Source organism: Pinus tabuliformis, chromosome 1_2, assembly GCF_031772625.1.
Source record: "Pinus tabuliformis cultivar Carrire ecotype Pingquan chromosome 1_2, CPIR1, whole genome shotgun sequence".
Lineage (NCBI taxonomy): Eukaryota > Viridiplantae > Streptophyta > Pinopsida > Pinales > Pinaceae > Pinus > Pinus tabuliformis.
The window spans coordinates 35564439-35571530 of NC_142298.1; positions in this window are offsets into that span (position 1 = coordinate 35564439).

A 7092-nucleotide genomic window follows, 5' to 3' on the forward strand; every position below is an offset into this window, starting at 1 on the left:
GATTCTGGTTCTGTCATCTTTCAATGTGATAAAGAGAATAATGCCGAAACAGATCAGGATGTATCCACTTCTGGTGGTAAATGGTCTTCTGAACAAAATCATGTGATCAATATTGATTGTCCAGGTACTTCTGTTCAGTTTGCCGTATCTTCTTGTCCACCTTCTGCAAACATGTGTATGTCAAATGGGCCGGGGACATCTGGAAAAGAGCAGTCTTTGCCGTTTCCCATTCAACAAACGACGCAAATGCCTGGACGCGTAGATTCATGTGTTAGTTCCATCGGTACTGTACCATGCTCAACAGACATGCCTGCTACACAACCCCAGATGCTGGCGCCTCACATGAAGACTGTTTTTGGATATCCAATGAAGTGCCAAGGCAATATGGTACCGCATTGGCCACTTTCATATGGTATACCTATGCCCCTCTTGGCGAATCCGCCGAGATTGCCCACTCCATTACTTGATGGCATGTCTCAGCCTTTGTCAACTCATAGACCACATTGCCCATCCGGTAACAATCCAATTTCGTCGACTGTGATCCCAAATATGCGCCCTTGTCCAAGGCAACCTGTTATGGGATGCTTTCCCCGAAATCCACAGCACCAATTGCAACCCTTTAACATCCCCTTACCAATGCCGTCAGCTGCTCGCCCATTGCAGAATGTGAGACAACCGCCTTTCCAAATGCATCCGGGACAGGCTGTTAGGCAGTGTGCATCTGATAATCCAGATTACATCGAGCCAGAGCCACCTGTACCAGGATTGTCCCCATCAAGATCAACAGAAACTCCATGCAATAGCAATTGGCCATTAAGAGGACGAAACAAGGTGGGCCATGGCCAAACAGGGAAGCCAGGCAAGAGGCCAGGGAAACAACAGAGGTTTAATTACCCAAGGTTCTCGAACTACAAAGGGCCCTTCGATAGAAAATTTAAGGATGGTTTCCCTCAGAAAAAACATCCATCGTTTAAGGCTACATGGAAAAACAGGATTTCTTCTAATTTTCATAAGAGCCCGCATCATCCATCGAATGAAAATAGTATTCATTTGCAAAGTTTGCAACAAAATTCGGAGCATGTAAACACCACAAATTTCTCCGAGGCTGTAAGCAAGAATTTTTCTACATTCCATTGATGATAGATCTTTGCCATTTGTTATGCAAGCAATTTTTTATTGCTGTATATCTTAGTATCATATGTATGAACTTGATATCCTTTCACTTCGAAGTATATCTCCTTTTTTGGTTTATCAATGACAAGCCAAATATCATTGTGTTTGTATAGCACATATCTGATGTAGTCCTTAAGTTGGAATTTGTGGTAATTAGAGTTGGAAACATAACATGGGAATGAGCATAACAAATAGAGCAACATTTTGCTAGTTTTGTAAGTATGTGGTGTTTTCTGGACATGCTTATTCCGCTAATAGAATATATTATAATTCATATTTAGATGCGTTCTGAAAGCTCTTTTCAGCATTGTCAGGTAAGGCAGTTACTTTTTATCTTTTTATTTATATGCACTAGGTAATGTCGTCCGCGCAAACCCAAATTCTCAAGTATATGTTTAACATATGATCTATATTCTGACGATTTTTCAACTCTCGCTTTACTTATGATACCTTTTATGCTTCTACAGGTTATTTTGGCAACATAGATGTTTAAAGATAGTGAAGTTTATAACACCTCATTATAATTCATTTTTAATCCGTAGGGTTAATAGAAAATAACCATATTACTATCTTTTACAGCATTAATTATTTGAACAACTTTTTTTTTCGCTTTTCAGTGACGGGCTTCTCTTTTGAATCCTAAAGAAGCGACGAAGAAGTGTTGTTTACTGGAATTAGTATTATGTGTTGTTTACTGGAATTAGTATTATTCATTGATTCATTACTGGTCAAGGAAGATGCTTTGGTTATTTTATTTTTTTTGCTTTTATGGTCATCTAGTCGACCTGCATTAAAAATTACTTAATTAGAGTTAGTCCTAATATTTCTGATAGCATCTACAAACTTTTTAGTTGTAAATCTAGAGGAAAATAAAGATCCACTATTGGAAAAGTCTACTCTGTATAACTATTAAGGTTACTACTAATGACAATGACGATTGCAGTCTTTTTAATCAGTATAACTATTAAGGTTACTATTAATGACAATGACGATTGCAGTCTTTTTAATCAGTTACATGTGCACACTATGTAGCCCGCTCTCAAGGGGATGGGGGTGTTGGTTTGTGGGTTCAGAGTTAGTGCTCTCTTTAGTGATAAAGATTGGGGAGGGGGTGTTGGATTGTGGGCTCATGATTTGAGTTATTGTTGCAGTAAAAGTTAGCAGCTAGTGTAAAATTTCGCTAGGTCATTTGGATGGATAAAGTGCAACAATGTGTAAGAATTGTCATCTTAGTAACTACTCCCCTCGTTTCAATGATGAACACAATTCAAACATAAGAGAGGCTTACCTAGTAGATTTTAGGGATCAAATAACCCAATAAACTTAAGTGCACTCCCAAAGGTTCTTCAAGGATTTTTTACCAAAGGATAAAGATAGGAAATATAAGGTCTAAGGTGGATTTGTGAGTAATTTCTTTTGATTTCAATAGTTCCAATGATTCTCCTAGATGCTTAGTTCAACCAATAGAGACTCAAGATAAGTTCTCAAATACACCCAAGAAATTACACTTGACTATCATAAATTAGTAATATAATAGTTTATGACACAAACAAAATTAGCCTAGAAACTATGATAAGAAATTGTAAAATGAGGTGTAAACATAGAAGTAAACAAATGATTAAATTGCAACATTTTATGCAATTAGAGAGGGATGTAACATCTCTTAAACCCTAGATGTTAGTGTTAATTGACTGGCAAACATAACAAAAGCCCTAGATGCCAATGTTAATTAATGATTGGAATGACACTTTTGCTTTTTGAATATATATTCCCAAATGCACTGACATTAGCATCCAAGACATTAAAAACTGAAAAATATATGATTTTGCTATAATTAGTACTAATTTATCCTCGAATAAAAAAATAAATGATTTTATAAGTATATTTGATTGCCATAAGAGATAAGACTAATGTCCTCAATCTAGGGCTAATGGAGTCTAGGAACAACATGCATTCAAACCTCAATTTCCACACAACATTAATGGTGAATTATACACAATATACATAAGAGCATAATTATACTCACTCCTTGGGAAATACTAAGAAAATACCAAGGAAATGAGCACCTTTCTCCCAACCATAAATTGTCTCTCTACTAGTTACCCTCAAGCTAAGAGCTTCTTGCTCTCCAAAATCAATTCCCTTTCATTCCTAGGTGGTTTTCTTTTTATAAATTCTTCTTTCAAAAATATTTTTAGCAGTGTCTTACTTTAATTTCTACCAACCTTTTTCCTAGATCTTTTGTTTTAGTTTTTTTTTTTTAATATTATTTTCTTTTGCTTTAAAGAACACATTTTTCTCCCGTGGTGCTTTATTGGACCCCACTTAGTACTTTTCTCCAACTAAGTGATTAAAATAATCTCTCTCCCATTATGTTAATGTAATTTCTCCTAGGGATTTTTAGGAGACTTTCAGGGAAGGTCCATCATGTGCACTTAACCACCACAACTTTTTCTAAGCTAGCAAGAAGTCTTCTACACTCTAATGTTCTTTCCTAAATATTTCCACGCAATTTATTTATTAACTCTAAAAATAGTAATTGTCTAAAAAGCAGAGTCATGGGTGTTACATCTTCCCCCCTTTACAAAACATTGTCCTCAGTGTTCCCTCAATTCCATAATTTCTTAAGACAAATGAAATGCGCCATGCATTCCTTCTTTCATTCCTACATATGTCTCTTCAGTATAAGTTCTTTCACTTTACTTTATTTTGAGTGATGGCTCAATTCTAAAGCACACATACTCATATCTTAATTATGTGGTCCTTCCCTAGCATGCTTTCATACATGCTAAACATGTGCTCCCTATTTACAATCATTCATTCCACCTGTACCCAACAAAACTATCCACATGTACCCAACAATATTAGCATCATCGACATAACATCACAATAAATACCACAAGTCCTCTTTTTTTGTACATTTAGTCATTGTTATGCCAATTGACATGGAATTGCCACTTGTTCTTTGATATTACTTACACAAAGATAATAATAGTTAATGGGATGCTTATGTCATACTATTTTATAATTGTTATTTTGATACCATCGTATCAAATACACATCTGTCATGCATACTTAGGTGTAGTAAATCCTACTATCTCCTCCCCTTTTCATGGTTGTTATATTTTATCAATTTTATTCCAAGGTGGACTTAGTCAAGTCCATTCTTATGGTTCTGCCACTTGTTTTCATACCTTTCCACAAAGCCACAAAAGTATGAGGAATTTCACAATACTACATAGATAATTAAGGGGTACTTTCATGGGAAAATAAAAAATATAACCTTAGGTGCCTACAATACACCTTTCTTTTGCTCATTCTTTTGAGTTATTTCAGTTTGGTGAGCATTGGAGGTTATTTATGAAAATGTTGTACGTCTTTCTCTTGGATACAACCATGGATTCTTTTCCTTTTACATTTCGATATACACTAGTTGTCTTGATACAGAGTATGCTAAGATAATTGTTTTCATCGATTCCAAACATTTTCTCTCTCTCATATATATATATATATATAATTTTGTTGAATAAAAACTAATTTTGTGAAGTTTCTAACAAAACTACAATATTGATCTCTAATCCCATATCATTTTGAGACCATTTGATTCCTATAATACCAATCAAGGATTTTTTTTGCGCTTGTTAGGGTCTTGCAATTCCACTTGAGGGATTACATGTTTCATGCTTTATTTTAGCTTTGATCCATTTTACTCTTATACATTTGTGTAAGGCTTTGATTTTTTGCCTCTTTTCAACACTATTTCTGAGTGCCTTCATGTTTTTCTAATTTCTTGAGTAGTTAGAATGCCACTATTACTATTATTTTTGTCTTAGTATTCTCCAATTATTCCACGCACTTTGTTATTTTCGTGTTTGATGATTTTTTTTCAATCACCATTTACAACGATATTCTATTTTGTCACACACACACACACACACACACACACACACACACACACACACACATATATATATAGATAATTCTACACATATATGACTATCTACAATTTCCCTAAGGTATCCTCTCCTCAACCATTTTTTGAATGTATTATCCCTTTTCAAGTCCATTGTAATTTCCTCTCAAGGATTTTCTTATGCAATAATTTTTTTCACACTCTGTTCTCTCATTATTGAGGGTATTCAGATATCTGAACTTATAATTTTTTATTTGTTTTTCTAATCTTGAAGGGAAAGAGTTCCAAAGTTCCTCACTCGAGGAGGTCACTAATCAATTTATCTACTTCCTTGGTATCAGATTAGTAATTCTTTCCCAAATATTATCAGGCATACAAAATAATCATGTTTAGAACATTCTTGGTAGTTTGATTCTCAACCATAAAGGTATAATATTTAGAATACATGTGCTTTATTTATGCTATTAGCATCTATTTTCTTGATAGTAGTTTTTAGTTGTACCAATATGAATATAAATATGCTCAAGAAAACTATTTTTTATTTCGTACTTGTTATATTTATCTACACCGTATTTGTGGGCTAATGGTTCTTAATCCCTCTTTTAATCCATTTCTATTCATGTTTATATACATTACAACATCATGTATCTTGTGAATGCACTGCATGCTCCTTATTTCTAGGGTCAAAACCTCCCTTAGATAATTTGTTCATAAGAATATTTGTATCCTCCATTCCTAAATTTAAGTTCCTACCTTCTTATTTTACTCCACTGTATCTCTTCCCCAAATCAAAAAATAGTACACCTCCTTCTTACATGCAATTTTTATATCTTACTTTCAACACTATACTTAGTTATTATGCTTCCTTTCAACATTCTTTTTCCATTATGTGCTTAATTCTAACCTTAAGCAATTAAACACATTTTAGAACTTGTTGGTTTATTATCACAGGACTACTTCCCTCACTCAATATGTTTGAATATTAATTTATTCATGTAGCCTATAACAACTAATTCCTCAATATTTACTCTATTCTTACTCTTTCAATACTATGATTTCCTTCCTATACTCTATATTTTAAGGTTCACCACCAAGTAGAAAATGAAAATACGTTAACCTTTACACTTGCCTTATTGTAATTGATAGGTATATGGTTGCACAGGTTTTGTTCTGCATGATTTTGTATCTTGTACAATATTATTTGTTATCAGACTTATATCACTACTTGTTCCCCTACATAGTAATAGGCAGGAAAATTGTATTGGTGTTACATCCATGTATAAAAAAAAAACAGGGCAAATTTATACCTCACTTAGTAAAATCATACCCCTCATCATTTTCTGTATAATATTTTTTTGGACATCCTTTCTTTGTATCTACTAATAGTTACTTCAGTTTATATGACTGATTTTTATAACCTTTTTTTCCATTAACCTTTCTAGATATTGTTCCCTTTCCCCTTCCTAATATTGCATCTATTGTTTAATGGTCTTGCATCCTCTTTAGATCAGAACATGGATGATATATCACTATTTTGTTTATACTATCTTATCTTATTGCATCTCACCCTATGAGCATCCTTTAGAATGTATACCCTTGAACTCTTATTCCAATTTAGTTCCTAGTAATATGACTCTCTCATCCTAGCTACAATAATATCAATTATCAATTTGATGATATCTTTCATTCTCTATCTCTTCCTAAATTGTTTTACTACTTGTTAGTTCTAGTTTTCAATTCTTTGATTCTTCCAACACTTTTGTCATAACGGGTGACACTGAAGCACATCCCTAGCTTACAACTATGGGTTGGCCCATAGGTCTCAATATTGAACCTATGGCTCTGATACCATATGTCACATACCAACTTTATATATATATATATAATATATATATATATATATATATATATATATATATATATATATATAGATATATATATATATATATATATATATATATATATATATATATATATATATATATATATATATATATTTCAGATTA